The following is a 16,843-nucleotide window of genomic DNA, read 5'->3' as shown; positions in this document are numbered from 1 at the left end:
CCCTGTGCTTCTGCCTCAGCATCGACCTGCTATGTAAAACGCTTTAAATCCTATGGATTGGATAAAGCGTCAGGCTGAAGCTGTAGTTCTCCAACAAACAGATATAGCTGAAGGTTATCCCTTCCATCAGAAGAAGAGGACTGTGGATAAAGAAGGACTGAAAGACAAAAGTGACTGTGAGACTAAACGCTCCCAGAAAGATAGCCCTTCTGGCCTTCATTATGTACATGACTGCCAAGTAGTAAGATAAATGGCGACTTTGAATTCCCTGAGCTAACCATAGGAAAACTATAGCCCAGCTTTACACACTCGTGCCTCCATCCTATACTCCTCAATGACCTTGGCAGGGCAGATCCCTGCCTCTCTAGCTCCCATTCCTCTCTCCCTGCCCTTTTCTACCAGCTTCATACCACTGAGCTTCCCTTTACTAAAGAAAATAGGAAAGCAATTTGCTCCGCTATTACTCAACAGTTACTACTTACATCTAAGTATTTTTAGGCATAATTAAAGGTACATTCTGTTTTTCTTACTCATGAGCTGTCCCTCTTTAGTCAACAGAATCATCACTGCAAAATATTCACAAGATGTAGAGGTAGAAATAAAGGCTTATCCTTTAAACTGTCTCCTTCACTGCTCCCATTTCTGACGTTGGCTCATAGTTTTGCACATAGCTAACATTGGGTTTATTTTATTTTGCCTTGATGTACAAATACATTATGAATGCGTATTAGGGATTTTTTTCCCTAAGAAAATATCTTGTTTGTATTATAACTCTTCTTTAATCTGAGAAAATTTTCCCCTTATATGCAACTGGAGTGCCTGACAGACTCCCGACAGTATTTAGAAAGACTTCTCAGAAAAGCAATGCTGATGTGATGCTTGCAACAGGACAGAACACCAAGAATCACGTAAAGAAGTGACAATTTAAAGACACCATTTTGGCATATGCAAAGCACAGGAGAGTTCTCATCAGCATCCCATCCTCCAGCAAGAGGCACAGATGTTGTAGAGGGAATTACAAAGCTTAAGAATTCAGTGTTGTGCACATTAAATACAGAACATACAGTACTTCACAGAGTGCAGGAGAAGAAATTTTCCTTCCGAAAAAGGCCTGTCACCTTGACAAAGATGTATTGCCTGTATCACATGAATGTCTGCAACACCACTTAAGCACAACATATAACGAGTCCTGCAGTTATACTGAAGGGAACATCCTGGGGTTTTTTTCATACAAGGCCTAATTCTGTTCTGCCTTGTACCAATGCAAGGCAGGAGTCACTCCCCTGAAGTCCTTGTGTTAAAGAGACATTTTGAAAATCAGAGCCTCGATGCTTTTCTTCAAAATAAAAATGTGTTAACTGCTTAACTGGCAGCCCCTCCGGTTCAGCTTCCTTTCAGCGAGAATCATGGTTATCACTTGGGCTCGAAAATCTTCATGGACAATTATAAAACTCTTCTCCAGTCAGTGTTGCTATCCCAGTTCTTGACTGCAAGCAATTAATTTATGCACCAAGCTGTGACCAAAGTACTTTACATACTAACAAGAAAATGAGAAGTATCTTCTCCCCATTTTCAAAACAGTATTGGTTATTTCTGTGGCCTTCTATGACTATACTCTTATTACAGCCGACCAAGTCACTTGTAAATCGATTAACTAATTAACACCACAGCCTGGTAGTGGTAATAGAAGAGAAATTTTAAGCATTATACAAAGAGGGCATGGATTAAAAAGGACACTGTTTTGTTCTAAACTATGTATCCAAGAGCATGGGGCAAGGTTCTTCCAAGCGTTGGGTACCTGTAGCTCTTGAATGGGGTCTGAATGGGTTCAGGATTTTATGCATGGCCCTTCCCTAAAGCACCAGCTCACTCTGTGCAAAAGAATGCAAGTTAAAAGCCCACCTGACTGCTAAAACCACAGTGCCAAGAAATATGCCTTCCATTAACTTTGGGACTGTGAAACGACACCTATTTGAAACGGACAGGAAATTTAAACACTTTTTCCAAGCACTTTTTTTTTCTTTAGTATCCTACTGAGAACAATTTAACCTCAGATGCTGGAAAATCCATGCTTTATTACAAACTGGGAATTTTCTTTGCATAATGAGTTGCTTTTGCACACATTAAACGAGATTTCATGATTCCCAGCATAGCAATTGGGTTGAGTAAGCACCTGCACTGCAAGATCTCCAAACACAACCAGAACAAGTCATGTTTATTTGTTGGGTATTGACAGTTGTTGAAGCACAAACTGTGGAATAATCTGTTCCACTTAGTTCTGATCTTACTTTTTAAGAACCTAGGTATTATTTAAAAGTTTGTATTTATACCATCCGGGCATTAAGGAACTGCCATCTGGGAGTTAGGGGTCAAAAATCTTATATGGTCAGATATCAAGAGAGCAAGTTATGCTTTTTAGTTAAATCCTGTAAATACTGGCCAAACAACAAAAAATTAACTCCAGTGTCAGGTGATTAAAATTATATTGCACAGTTATAATTTTCAACCTCATCTTGCAATACAATAGCATTTGCAGTGGATCTGTCCCTGGTGTAGTATAATTTAGTTGTAGTGTAAATAAGATAAACACATTTAACTTCACCTGGGTTGTATCTGCTTACACTAGGACTAAACTTCCCTTTGTGGGTTCCTGTTCATTTATAGACAACCTGGTAGACCAGGATGACAAAGACACGTATTGCAATGTTGCAGTTACATTAGAAACAACATATTTATCAGGATACAGAAAATTGCATATTACTAAATACCATGATATGTGGGAGAGGAAGGCACTTGCAGGATATTGAAGGAAGCATTTTGGTGGGTATTAGAGAGTTCCTGCCAGTGAAACCAGGTCGCTGTGTGGAAACAGGAGTCTTTTACCCTTCTGTGCAACCCTGCCAGTGCAAACAAAAAGCAGAGTGACCCAAAACATGCCATGTCCATTCAAAATAGGTGGTTTGTTGGAGCATTATACATCTACCTGAAAAGCTTGTTCTCCTTTCTCCATTAGTGTAAAGAAGCAGATTCACACTGGAGGACATAAAATTTGCACTTGCTCTTCTTTGCTTATCTGTAGCAAGAACAAAACCTGCTACCACCAGAGTTTAAGAAGTAACTTTGCTAAAAAGATATCTGTGGCCCTTCACAACAGACTGGTGGCAGTGTTAGTGGTCACATACCAGCTAACAGTAAGTGGCAAAACCCATTTTTCAGCAGGGCAACACTACTAAGATCCACTCTGTGCCTCGACACTTTTAATCTTAAAGGCATCTCAGACAATAGCACAAAGATTGTTTTCTATCCTCAGTCTTGTTTTCAGTCAGTCATATCATCCCCCAGTAAATAATCCCTGGTTTACCTTCCAAAAACCACAGATGAATGTTAGAATGGGCTCTGGATAACATATTACTTAATGTTGTTCAAGGCTAGGAGAATTACCTGCTGGAAATTATCTGGAAGGGTCTTAATGAATACCACAAGGTTTCTGCTAAACAGACGTTCTTAGCCAGTCTAGAGAGATTCTACCTTGGATCACGATTAATTGCTTGGATTTCATAAGGTGCACCAGATGTCAGGGTCAGCAAGTCCTCTTGCTGCTCCAGGAAAACTGCCAAAAATATTGGCTGGCTCTATTCCAGGGGACTGACTTCATGCAGCAGCAGGATAGCAGTCACCAGTTGTCATATAAAGGTTTTAATTTCAATCCTGATTTCTAAATGGTGAGAACTATATATAAACAGGAAACTGAAGGGGTTTTTGTGCCTAGATGGACAGACACCTACCAAAATTAATTCAAGCGTGGCAAAGGATATGGGTCCTTCAGCTGAGGTCTGGCATAAACACTGGCCATAAAGAAAAACAGACTGGAAAGTGAGGAAGGTGTTTTAATTATTCCAAATCAGACGAGAATTGTTGCCTTTGACTGTCTTTTGCCTGCCTGGAGAGTCCATTGTAGAAATCCCAATATAAATTATTGTAGTCCTTTAACTGTAAGCTCTCCCACTGCCTGAGGTCAGCTTTCATCAAGCAGGTAATGATGCCCACCCTTCCTGCTGCAGCAAACGGTGGTGGCAGCCCAAAGCAGAGGGAGGCAGGCAGGCAGGAACAACTCATTTGTTATGACAACAGAAATCTGTGGTTTGGTTGCCTTTTTCACCCAAGAATAAGGATTTTTTTCACTTCTATGGTGCACAATTAGATGGTTTAGGTCTAAAGCTGCTCTCCGAATTTTTTACTGAAGTTTCTGAATATGGATACAGATGCTGTCTGATGAGTCTTTTCTTGGTCCAAATTAAAGCTGTTTGTAACAGCGAGGACCAACTCCATGTCATGTTTTGGAGGGCAAAAAGGACTTAATGAAGGTTAAAGGGACAGCAGAATTACTTTAGATAAAAATGTAGGGGACACAAGCAGCAGCCAGGACAGATGTAGGCAACTAAAACAGCCAAACAATTTTTTACCATTGCATAGAGACAGCTCCTTGAAACAGAATATGAAAGCCTATGAGGTAGAAAACTAGAAGAGAAGGGTGCAGAGGGCTGCTGATATGGCTGCTAAGTCTTTTTTGCAGTGACTTAAAACACTTACCTTGGATTAAAAGCAATGCAAAGGGTAGCAAGAGATTGTGTCCGCTGCTACCATGTGCACACCCCTGAGAGCTGAACTCTAGCTAGACAGCTCTGGCCAGCTGAGACAAAGCATTTCTCCCAGACCTCCAGGTATTTTTTGGCCAGCTATTCTCAGAGAGTTTTTCTTTAGTGCTTTAGGTTGGTTTACCCCTGGAGAGCTTCAACCATCTGTAAGTTTGTCATTGGAGAAATTGCTGTAGGTAAGATAAAGGGATGCTTGGAGAAAAGTAGAAATGCCCTCACTGGAGAGCTTGACTGTGGTAAAGTCATCCATTTCCTCTAACGTTCATGACTCATTTACTGGACTGAATTATTTTTAGTTTAGGTGGTTGTTAGAGATGGGGTTATAAGAAGTAGATGCATGCCTGAGTGCTATTCCAACCACTTTTCCTTGACGCTGTGAATTGATATTGCAGTCATCATTAGATGGTTTGCACTCTAAGGGGTAGAGAGCTCTGTTAATAAAAATATGCTTTACACACACGCTTCATGTTAGCCTTTTTTGGCTCACTTATGATTGACTTTAAGGTATTTGATTCTCTGAAAAACATTCAAAAATATCCATTGCCTTTTCAGCTGAAACAGGAACTTTCTATAAATTAGGTCTCTGAGAAGGAAGGAAGATGCCAAGGGAATTGAGTATTTCATTTTATAGTTACCCAGACATATCAAGCCTGTCTCTGTAAATGTCAGTAGACATCAGCTGATAGGTCAGTATGGAAGAAACATAAAAAATTAAAGCCAGTAATCTACCCCTTTAGAAAGGAAACATAAGCAGCACTTACAGTGCTAAAGGATTGTGCTAGAATTTATGACTCAGAATTTTTATCCATTTCATAGCAGGCTTAGTCTAGTTTTTCAGTATGATCTTTTGCACTGTGGTCAGAAAAATAAGAGCATGTATGCTCTCTATAGAGTAAAAATCATAGCAATGATGTTTCATCGTCAGATTAGTAGAAATATTCCTATGTGTACAGTTAGCTTGAATGCCTAGCATCTCAGCTTTCCACCAATTCTTGCTGTTAACATTTTAGTTCATACTTGTTTGCTGCTCAATCAATTGTCATAATGGCAAATAAAGATGGAAGAAAATTCTAGAGGTCATCTAAGACATTGCTTATTTTTTTTAAGGGAACTGACTGGCTTTTTGGATTGGGGCAGGGAACATAAATCAAATTGATTAACCGATTTAATCAATTGGTAAATTGATTGGGATATGTTATTGCTTAACATCCATCATCTTAATATGCATGAGAGATAATTGTGTAATTAACACTAATGAGCTATTTTACAGAGTCATGTTTGCATTCCTATAAATAAGATTACAAATACAGTTGCTACAAATACTTTAACACAGTTCCCAAATCTGCATCTTTGTGACGGCTGACCACGACTGAAGCATTCAGCCCATGGGCTTGTGGTCAATGAAAGCACTGCCATGAGTGACAGTCAATAATTCTGGTCTAATCCATACTCCTGCCCCAAGACAAAACCAACAGCATCTGCACCATTTCCCAACTGAGTACAAATATCCTGTTTGTTGATTGATGATTTCAAGTAACACTCGTGTGTATAAATATTTGTGCTAAAACCATTCCGAGGGCTGAAATCTCTCCTACAGGGCAGGACCAGCACTTGCATCTGCAAGTCATTTGGGTATCTCCTGCCGGATTTCTCTGTAACTTCAAGAAGCATCTAGAGGCATCCTTCTTTCTTCCTATGATAGTCATCTTCAGGACAGCCTGCTGCCATGATTGATACCAACAGTGCAGTAATTATTTGGACAGTTGTTATGTCGAATTTCTGGATGAAACAGCAACATCAAATTATGCATATTTAATGATTTAATAATTAATTGAGGTTATAGATCTCAGGCTTAGAAATGCAGCATTAAGACTCTAGACTTGAGAAACATTTTATGCAGGACACATTCAGACTACCATGGAGTCCTAACCTTCAAAACCTGAATTTGTTTTTGGCTGGGCAGAAAAGAGTATTCCTTTTTCACATCTGCAGAGCTTCAAGGCAATCAGTTTTGTTCAAAATTGCTTTTACAACATTCTTAGGCTGATAATTCCTTTAAAATAAACTAAGGTGTTACAGAAGGGGGCTGTACTGGAAATTTTAATTGAATCTTAGCTAAGATATCTGCTAGTTAATGGTTGACAGCATAGCGAGGAATAAAATGCAGCAACACGGTCTCTCAATGGTAACAAAAACCGAAGTCATAGTTTTAAAATCTGATGGAACACTGTCATCTGGTGGCAATTTGAAGAGAGTACAAACAGACTAAGCTAGTTTTTGTTGCACAGGCTTCTTCCATTTGAAGAAGTTTATTTTAATGATCAATTAATTTGCTTCAAATTATCTAGAACTCAGCCCAAGTTCTGGATTGTTCACATCATTAAAAATGAAGCTTGGCACCACAGATCCTGCTAGTTAAGCCCAAAATAAGTTACCACAAATTACAACTTATATTGGAAGCAATGCCTTAATAATTCAGTTCTGCAGACTGTCATAGGCTCCTGCAGAAATCCAGCCAAGAGTTCCTACTGGGCACGGAGCAAATTTGCACAGAAAGTTCAGAGGAAGATATGGAAGTGATTAGAAAGCCAACGAAATGAGAGACTCACGTGCTACCTGCAAGCTGCATCTCACTTAGCAAACTGCTGAGCAGGCATCTGTCTTAGCAATTCTATTAGTCAGTGTGGCTGGGAGAACTTATATAAATGTTTTTAACTATGAAAAACAACTCAGCCATTTAGGTTGTCTAACAATAGGAAGACACCGTTGTTGGAAATATTTCTGGTTTCTCATATCATGGAATTATTTCTCAGAGGGAAACCAGTGTCTCAGTTAAGATCTCAGCAGAGAAGTTTATGATCAAATATGTACCTGAATACCTGTTGTTGAGAGAAACGCCAGGGCTGTAAAAAACCTCACATCACAGCCCAAAAGAACAATCTGTGAGCCTGAGAAAGTCAGTTTCAGGTCCATAATTCGGACAGAAATGCATATGGAGTCTTACATATAGGGTCTCAGCAGTGAGAGCTTGCAACCCCAGCTCCTGCCCATGACTGAGTTCAGACCCACAAAGTGGCTCAGCCTCTCTCAGATCTCTCTCTCAGGCTGTCACTGTCCCTGGGGCACACTACCCAGGGACCAGCAAGTAACCAGCAAGTTTACTGCCCCCTGGGCCACTGCTAAAGCTCAGCTGTGTAGGGTCCTAGCAAGCTGCGGGACTCACTGATGCCTTTTGGTACCTTTACTAAAGCAACTCACCAAATGATAACAAGTAATAAGACCAAGCAAGACGTAGTGGCTGCCACTGGAGGATCAAGGGCAATGCAAGTGCTCTGAATGAATCACAAGAGCAAAGCATGCTTGCAGCTCTGATATAATATGAAGGCAGGTAAATTCAACTGTAAATGGAAAAAAACCCCACATATTGAAGAGCTCCTCTGCACACTCAGAACAGCATGGAAATGAGAAGCAGAACAAGCAGGGCCAGACACTCAGCTGTGCTGAGAAGGGAAATGGAAGAGAACCAGGTAGCTCCAAGCCAGCCAGTCCTGTCACGTAAAACCACTCAAGGAGCTAAGGGTTACCTACAGGTTTATTAAAACAGGCTTCAGTTCTGAGCACTTGTAGCACACTCCTGCTACAACAGAACAGATAGGAAAAACAATTGTGGTGGACTAGAACAAGTGTCAGTAGGTTAGTCTCTAGATTTTTATTGCAGTAGAACAAATAGATTCTTATTTGGTTTCTATTCATGCAAACCTTTGCTGCCTGGAATCAAGAGCTTCATGGGACAGACAGAAAGATAACTAGATAAGTTAGCTCTACATTTGAATTTAAAATTTCTGGCCTTGACTATATGCACAGAATTGTGTGCTGACAACTAAATCCCCTTTGGTAGAATTAGGTAGTTATCATTAATGGTCTGGTCACAGCAGGGACGTGGGAGGAAGGACAGTTACGTAGTTTTTCATTTGATACTGCTCTCTGGCAGAATGACTGCATTTTTCACTGGCAAGAATAGCTTTCAGAATTTGTATTTGACTTTCCCTGCTAATGCTGAAGCTGGTGAAGTTTCAAATTAAGGTAAATTATACAGGATACAGCTCAGTTTTTATGCATGACATTTGGTCAGGACTTCAAGATTGAATGCAGTCTGTTACTAGTTACTATTTGCTCTTTGTTTAAGCACAGGATTCATTCCTTGTCTTTACAGTGAAGCTGTTGAAACTGCCTATAAATTACATTCACTATTCCAGAGGAAGCTGCAGCAACTTAACTACTACATCAAACTCAAAATATAGCTGACAAAATTAAATGCTAGATGAATTGCCACCAAAAATAACAGTATTACCCACCATTTTAAGCTTATAGGACACCCAAATAACAGTTAGGACAGGATGGATTTTAGTTACCTCAGCTGACAACCTAAATAACAGTCTGGTCTGTTTAGAAATCACTGTACAATTGTGGGTGCGACTAAATCGTTAGCTGTCTGACTTGGAGAAAAAGGCATTTGTCTTCTTCCTAAAACTCCTTGCAAACTAGTCCAAGGCAGACACCTGAGCAGCACTTCACTGTGTCCTGACGATCAGGGCACCCAGCTAGGATGGATGATAGATTTAATTCACTTTGAGGTCAGCCAAAGCGGGAAACCAGTGCTCTGACTGGTGGACCAGTACACCAGAGACAAGCAATAGCCTCACCATCACATGGTCAGGATAGACGTGCAGTGTTTTACAGTTCCCCACATTGTAAACCAAGAGCTAGATCTCTTCCTCAGAAGAACCAGGGCATCCCTGGGAGGTGTCTCAAGTCCACACGCTGCCAGGGGAGCAGGATGCAGGCACCTCTGTAGATCTGCACCAGGAGACACAATTTGCCTGAGCAAGGGCTTCCCCACCAGCTAAGAGGAGGGGGCTGTCTGATTCCTGTCCCCCTCTTCAGCCCTAACAGCTAAAGCTGGTGAAGCAGTGCAAATGTTAAAGACCAAAGCCAGGCAGATCAGATTCCATCCATTTCCTCATTTATTGCTCTAAGCAGGGTTTGAAAAAAAACAGTATCCTTTTTATTGTTATTTCAGCCTCACTGGCACCGAGTAGCCTGCCAACAGGAGGAGGGAAGAGCAGAGAGAAGGCTGAAACAAAGTCCGTAGTTGTGACGTGCAGGTTCTTTCCTTCCAATGCCACCATACTACTCAGTCCTGTTTATTAGCCCATCGTTTGCCCCAGGCTCCCAGAGTTTTCCAGTGCTGTTTTGAACTGCTTTACAGTAGGAACTGCAAACTCATTAAGGCCAAGGGTCATTCGTTATTCCTGGGGGAAGAAATACATCCCAACTACAAAGCTGTTGTCTCCCCTCCAGGACCTGAAGGATCCCTAAGGATTTGCTCTTCCACCCACACGAGAGGCAGGAGGGGGGAACAACCCTCTCCAATCCCTGCACCAGCCACTCTGCAGGGAAGCGGTCCCCTGGGCATCTAACAGCTTTTGAGGAAGGAAGCAGCAAGCCAGCCGAGCTGGGCTGTGCCCCTCCGCACGCGCTGCACTGCCTTCACGCAGCCCCTCGGACAGCATCAGGTGCCCGCTAGCCACACTGCCAAGTAGAGGCAGGCCATGCCTGGAATTTGAATGAGCAATCCCAGGGCAGATTTAGCGGTGCCTGCCTAAGCCTTGGACTCCCTCAGACCCTCCCTACCCCTTTTACAAGGGTCTGACTAGCTAGGAATCTGGGACTACATATGAGTATTGAAGGAAAGACTTGAGAAAGCACATGGAGAGGAAGGAATACCATCTGAATGATTCGTGTTGCCTCTTTGCTTTGAACCCTTGAGTTGGATGGCAGAGGAGAACAGCTTCCTGCAGGTAAGTGAAGTTAAAAACTCAGAGTAGCAGAGAAGAAATAAATCAAAGAAAGAAAGAGGAGTAGAAAAATCAGATTCTTCTTTCCAGATGGGGGGGTGGGTAAGAGACATTCAACAGCTAGCTGCCTTTCCAATAGTGATATGAAAATTACTAAGTCACAACAGCATCAGGTGAAAAGAGCACAGTATTGACTGCCATAGACAATGATGACCACAGCAGCCAGTCCGTAGGCATGGGGCTGGAAACACTCAGGAATGTTCCAGAAGTGATCTCAGCCATTGACAGCATCAGGAACTGTAAACAAGGACATGTCGACAGACCCTCTTACTTATCCAAAATATGCAAGGTCACTGCACATGTTCTTCAAACGTGTTAGAAGTAGAGCAGCATTTAATAGAAAATGTGCAGGAGATTAAATGAAGTTTAGGGGAACCTATCCTTCCTGGAACAAGAGCAATAGGCTGGTAGAAGTCAGGAATTTGTTCACAGCCACATCCCAAACACAGATATGGTGTCAGGTAACTTAAGGAAAGCATGTGAAATATAGGCATTTTCTAGAGGTTGAAAGTGTGTGTGTTTTTAAACAAACCCTTCAACAAGGAAAGTCAAGTTGCAAAGACAAACTTGGGATACACAGAAGATCAGATGAAGCATACTTCATACATGAGACGGGCAATTATTTTGCAAGCAACTTTTTCTTGCTCTGGCAAGCAAATACAGTGAATGAGAATTTGTATGTCCATAATATTGATGTTAATACAATCAAGCAGGGGAAAAAAAAAGGTGTTTAAAACTTGGGAAAGTATCCACTGCATATTTGATGACAGCCTAAAAGCCTATGCGGATGTCAAGCAAGCAAGAGAGCCCTGGCAGATGTGCTAAGTTACAAAGGCTCTTTTGGTTTAGATTACCAGCAAACCCAAGGAAATATAAAGACTAAAATTCAAGCCAGCATAGACAGTACAGACATTAACTTTCAGGTGAAGCACATGAATTCAAACTAATAACATTGAACTGAGGTGAAAACAAGCCACATGAGATGTGAAAAAGAGGCACACTCAAAAGCTGCTGAAGGTTTTCTGTGCTGTGTTACTATCTGAGATAACAAAGCCAGGGAAATTCAGAAACTAAGCAAGTTGCAACCAGGGCATCAGCAGCTTTTGTATATCTTGTTTCCCAGCATTTTGCTACATGACCATATGGGCAGAGAGATAGCATGCAATCTCCAAGTGCCTTTATCAAATTGATGATGTGCCCAAAGCCAGAATCATCACTGCTTTGCGACAATTTCTTATTTATGTTAAGTAGGAGTAACTATGTGTATGATGTACCTATGGACTCCACAATATTAAACAGTATTTGAATACAACCATGAAGGTGGCAGCATCTGTTGGGACCATAAACATTACAACCTAAACCACTAAGCTTAACCCTTGGCCATCTTTTCCCAGAAAACCTTGCTGCAAGGTAGATGAATAAAACAGTCATATGTCAGATATGAAAGCCATGTTAAGCCATATTAATAAAGTAAGCTTGACACTACACTGAGGTTATCTTCCTTCTTGACTGTATTGTAACAACTCACAACAAACATGATTGCTGTCATTGCAGCTAATTTAACAGCAGCTTTTACCTTTCAGAAAACTGAAGCTTTTTCTTCTTTAAGTCAAGGTTTTATTTGATTTTTCTTGCAATTCAAGCCATTTAAGCAGTATGACTTTCTTTGATCACATAGAGTTTTACACATCAAAGGGAAAAAACGCAGTCCTTTCTGTCAAGACTATACTCTAGCTGCTCCTCATTCACTGCAGTTTACTTGCCTCCCATTGATGGGGAATCTTTTTTTAAATATATATATATACACAAGTATAGCCTGCAAAAAGATTCTCACAGCTTTTTAACTGCAAGAGTACTGATTTCTTCTTGGGGGCTGCCTAGCTGCACTCCATATTTGTCACCTGAGGCCATCAACCCAAGCACGGGTGTATAGCACATCTTAAGGACTTGGGTCCATCATTCAAAGATCTGAAAAGTAACCAGATGCAATTGACTCAGAGGTGTTACTGTTATTAGCATAAAACATAGGTTGACCATGTGATCATGGAGTAGCTCTTGTTGGAAGGGACCTCAGGAGGTCTCTAGTCCAGTCTCCTCCTCAGAGCCAACTGAGATCAGACCAGATTGCTCAGTGCTCAAACCAGTCAGGTCTTCAAAACCTCTAATGATAGAGCCTGCCCACTCCAATCCTTAACTGTGCTCATGGGGTTCCTTAAGTCCATTCAGATAACAGCCCCACAGGTACTTTGGGGCTTCAGTTGGCTCCCTCTGAAACTGTCCTCTAGGCTGACTAAGCCCTAGTCTATCAGCCTCTTCTCACAGAGCAAGTGCTCCTTCATGACTAGTTTAGTGGCTCTCCCCTGGACTTGTTCCAGCTTATTAACATCTTTTCTGTATTGGCAGGGGAGGTGAAGAAACAAACCTAGATGTAGTATCCAGCTTTGATCAAACAAGTGCTGAATAGGTGGGATAATAATTTTCTTGGATCAGGCTACACTGCTCTTAATGCAGCCCAGGATACTGTTGCCCTTCCCTGCTGCCAGAGCACACTACTGTTTATGCCCAGCTTACACACCCATTCAGTCAGTCAGTACTCTGCTTGTATCATTCCAAGCGTTTATTCCTTCTCAAGGTTATTTCTTGCTTTTGTCCTTGAATTTATTATAGCCTTTGCCTAAACTAGAACATCTAAAAAAAAAACTAAGCCCACCATCTATTAATTACCCATTTAGACTACTCAGTAGTGTTGCCTGCCTAAGAATAAGTTTTGTATGGAGACTTTCTTCTGAAAAATAACCATTTACTCCAGTGACTGTAGATTCAAAACAAAGGATGTACTTCAGCAGGAATTCTCCTGTTTCAGGGAGACATCCAGCTGCACCTAGAGCTGCTTTAGTAGGAAGTGCTTCCATCCCTTAGGCCAAAGTAGAAACCAAAGCTATCCAAATGTTCATTACATTCAGAAGCGATAAGCAAGAGTGCATTATTTCTTTAGTTTTCTGCTCCAAGAGACCATATATTCACAGTAGCAAGGGATTTTATTTTTCCTTCATTCCATATTAACCATAGCATATTGTATACAGTCATAAGCACCTTTCAGCATCTTGTCTTAGAGAGCTATAAGCTGGCCTGTAACACCTAGCTGTGTGGGCAAACTGTCTATAACTCTAAGCCATGGGGGACCCTGGATGACACATCTCATGCTGAGATACTGTGCAAGACTACTTGCTTTTTGTTTAGTCACAAATAGGTTACTCCAGAGAAATTCTTAAATAAAATCCCTTCTCTATAGTTTGTGTCTATATATATAGGGGGTATTAAGGTCCCCTATTGATAACCTTTCTGGTGGGAAGCAGCTTATGATCTGCTTCAGGAACAATGCCTCAGTGCTATCATTGCAAGGCTATCGAACTCACAGCTAAACAGCTTCTCCCTACCCTGCCCTGATTTAGGGGCAACAATTATGTCTTAGAAGACCCTATACAGCTAAAATCAGTTTTGTAGTCTAACTTAACCAGCTGCTCCTGCAGTGCCTCTTATTCGAGATGCTGGGATACTATCACAAAAGTACACCCGAACTGGTGGGGTTCCCAGCAGGAGGTGGGCCTCTGCCTCTTAACAGCAGTGGGGAGTCTGTTGGAAAACAGGTCACTCCAGGGAACTTATCCTCCTGCAGAACAAAAGTGCATGGTCCTTGACCAATGGTGCAGTTTCACAGACAAGAGTGTTAGTGACTCCTCATGCAGGACAGCCACATGTCAAAACTTAACAAGCTGCATCTGAAACCCAGATAAGTTATGGGTTGGCTAGATATGCAGGCAGCTGTATCATCAATATAAACAGGCTTTCAAACAACTGCGTAAATGATGAAATGCCATTAAATAAGTAATACACAAAGCACTGCATAGAAGGAGCAGACAGAAAGGAGTATCCTAATGCACAGCAGATCCTTTGTCATTTTTGATCTCTGGATACTGATCCAGCAGCAGAGATTTTGGCTCACTATATTTAGATCTCAGACACATGATGCTTAAGCTGCCATATGCCATGATTAGGGTTGGGAGCTTCTAGAAATAATTTCTAAGTACAAAGGATATGTGCATTTAATCAGTTCCTCAACATCCATTTCATAACACTGCATAATCTACCTGTGTGGTTCATCAGTTCAGTTTCTCCTCTTTGCAGCAATTGATCAACCAAGACATCGACAAGCTAATAACTTTGTTTTCTTCTTACCATACCCTGTTTGGAGTGCCTTTTTTTTAAAAAAACTCTTGCAACTAAGCAAGTCACTATTACGATTCTGCTTTGCCCCAGGAAAGTGAACTGAGATCACTAAGTCCATCTTTCGATGAGATTTGTACAAGATGTTTGCAGGAGTCTAAGACAATACTGCATCAGAATTAACTTTTCTATTGTTAGTCACATTACAATTTACTCTTCCAAATACTAGAATGAAAGTGCCCTTATTTGCTTACAAAAGCCATGTCCTACAGTGAGATCCAGCAGCTCTTCACAGGTATCAGGGCCATGCGCTAGCTAGAAGCCACAGGGAAGGCAGGAACGGAAAGGGACTAAGGAGACATCTCCCTTTTCCAAGGGAGAGAACCCCAGGCAGACAGCTTGAAGAGAAACCAGTCCCCAGGGAACCAGAGCTCACTTACAGATGCTTGCAGCTTGAGAAGTATTACCTTGTCTTTTGCGAAGCCAAGAATAAACCCAGAATCTAATGCAGGAAGATGTAACAAAAGCCATACTGTCAGAAGATCAGCTATTTCTTAGAATATAATCACTTCAGCACTATTAAGCAGTAACGAGTAGTTAAGAAGGCTGGTTTGGATTAAATCTGCATGGCATGCTTATTAACATCATTAGTCACAAAATCTCCATGGGACCCACACGCAGTTTGACATGCCATCTGAATGTCATTGGCTGTACAGACAGCGAGACAGCCTTGTCAGGACTCTGATAGATTATGACCACCCCTTCTCTCTGCCAGCGTCTGCCAAGATTAGAGACACAAAACACAAGGTTAAGCTTTGCTTGCCAGAAAAGCCCCATGAGATATTTCCTGTCATCTCCAAGTATGACTGAACCTTAAGCAGCAGAAGCAGCACAGTAATTACAGACCAGTATTAAGGCAGGTCCAGCATGTAGTCCAGCTGTATATCCCAAAGACAAGCTTTGGCACTAGGTATGTCTCAAACCCCTCTCTCCTCCTTCCTGTATCTCCACTACATCCACTTCCCCTTGTATTCCCAAAAAAGAACGACCCCAAGTATAATATCTTTGCGGGTTTGTAATGTGGAGTCTAGCATATGGCTTTGGATATAGCATCAAAAGTGTTCTTGTACAGTTTTAGATAATTTAACCAATGTTTGCAAAGGAACATGTGTGAATAAAAGCACAAGATGGCATTTCAGTCAAGTGAAAGAGTAGAAGTTTAGGAAACAAAAAAGCAGCCTTGTTTATACATTGCATAATTCATCTGCAGAACTTGTGGCCAAGCAATTAGCAAGATTCAAGAAGCTGGATAGCTTATGAATAGCCATAACTCAGTTACAATCATTATGTGTTATACACTCTTACATTCTCCATTTCAAGATTTAAGCTAAATCCAAAGACCAAAATGGGATTTAATAATGCACATCAGCATTTCATACACCTTCCTGTAGATCATTCCTACTGGCTACATCCAGGGATGAGACATCAAATAACAGATTTTTGGTATCATTAGCTCAGGCCTCAGGAACAGAAAGTTTTCTACATCAGAACATATGTGCAATGGAGAAGGCAGAGGTATTACAATTTTACAGATAGGAAAATAAGTGTACTGAAATGAAAGAGCTTCTCAGCTTCATGCAAATAAGGAGCAGGGCAGAGGAATTAGTTTTCAAATCTCCATTCTAACAGTTTCTTAAATGCAATTCAAAAGCACAGTGCTGTGATGCACTTTTGTACAGAAAACTGAGATGACTGAGGGTCTATTTCCAGTCTGGTTTAAGTGTAGCTTGTGCTGAAGTCAGACTTCTACAGATGTCTCCAAACAGGGCCACATTTCAGTGTTTTGCTACACACAGGGTAAGTTATCACTATTCCTTAAGGCCTCTGTTTACTTTTCCATCCTGTTCCTTTTAATATCAAATTAAAATACAGCTCCATTATTAACTGTTCCATGCCTTGACAACTTAACATTTCTACTGTCTTGTCCTTCCAAAAGGGATGATATTCAGAAAATACACTCTGTATGTGTTCCAAACATCACACCTC

This window comes from Falco cherrug, chromosome 1 (assembly GCF_023634085.1).
Source record: "Falco cherrug isolate bFalChe1 chromosome 1, bFalChe1.pri, whole genome shotgun sequence".
NCBI lineage: Eukaryota > Metazoa > Chordata > Aves > Falconiformes > Falconidae > Falco > Falco cherrug.
The sequence above is the reverse complement of the archived record's forward strand: the minus strand, read 5'-3'. Positions refer to the sequence as shown.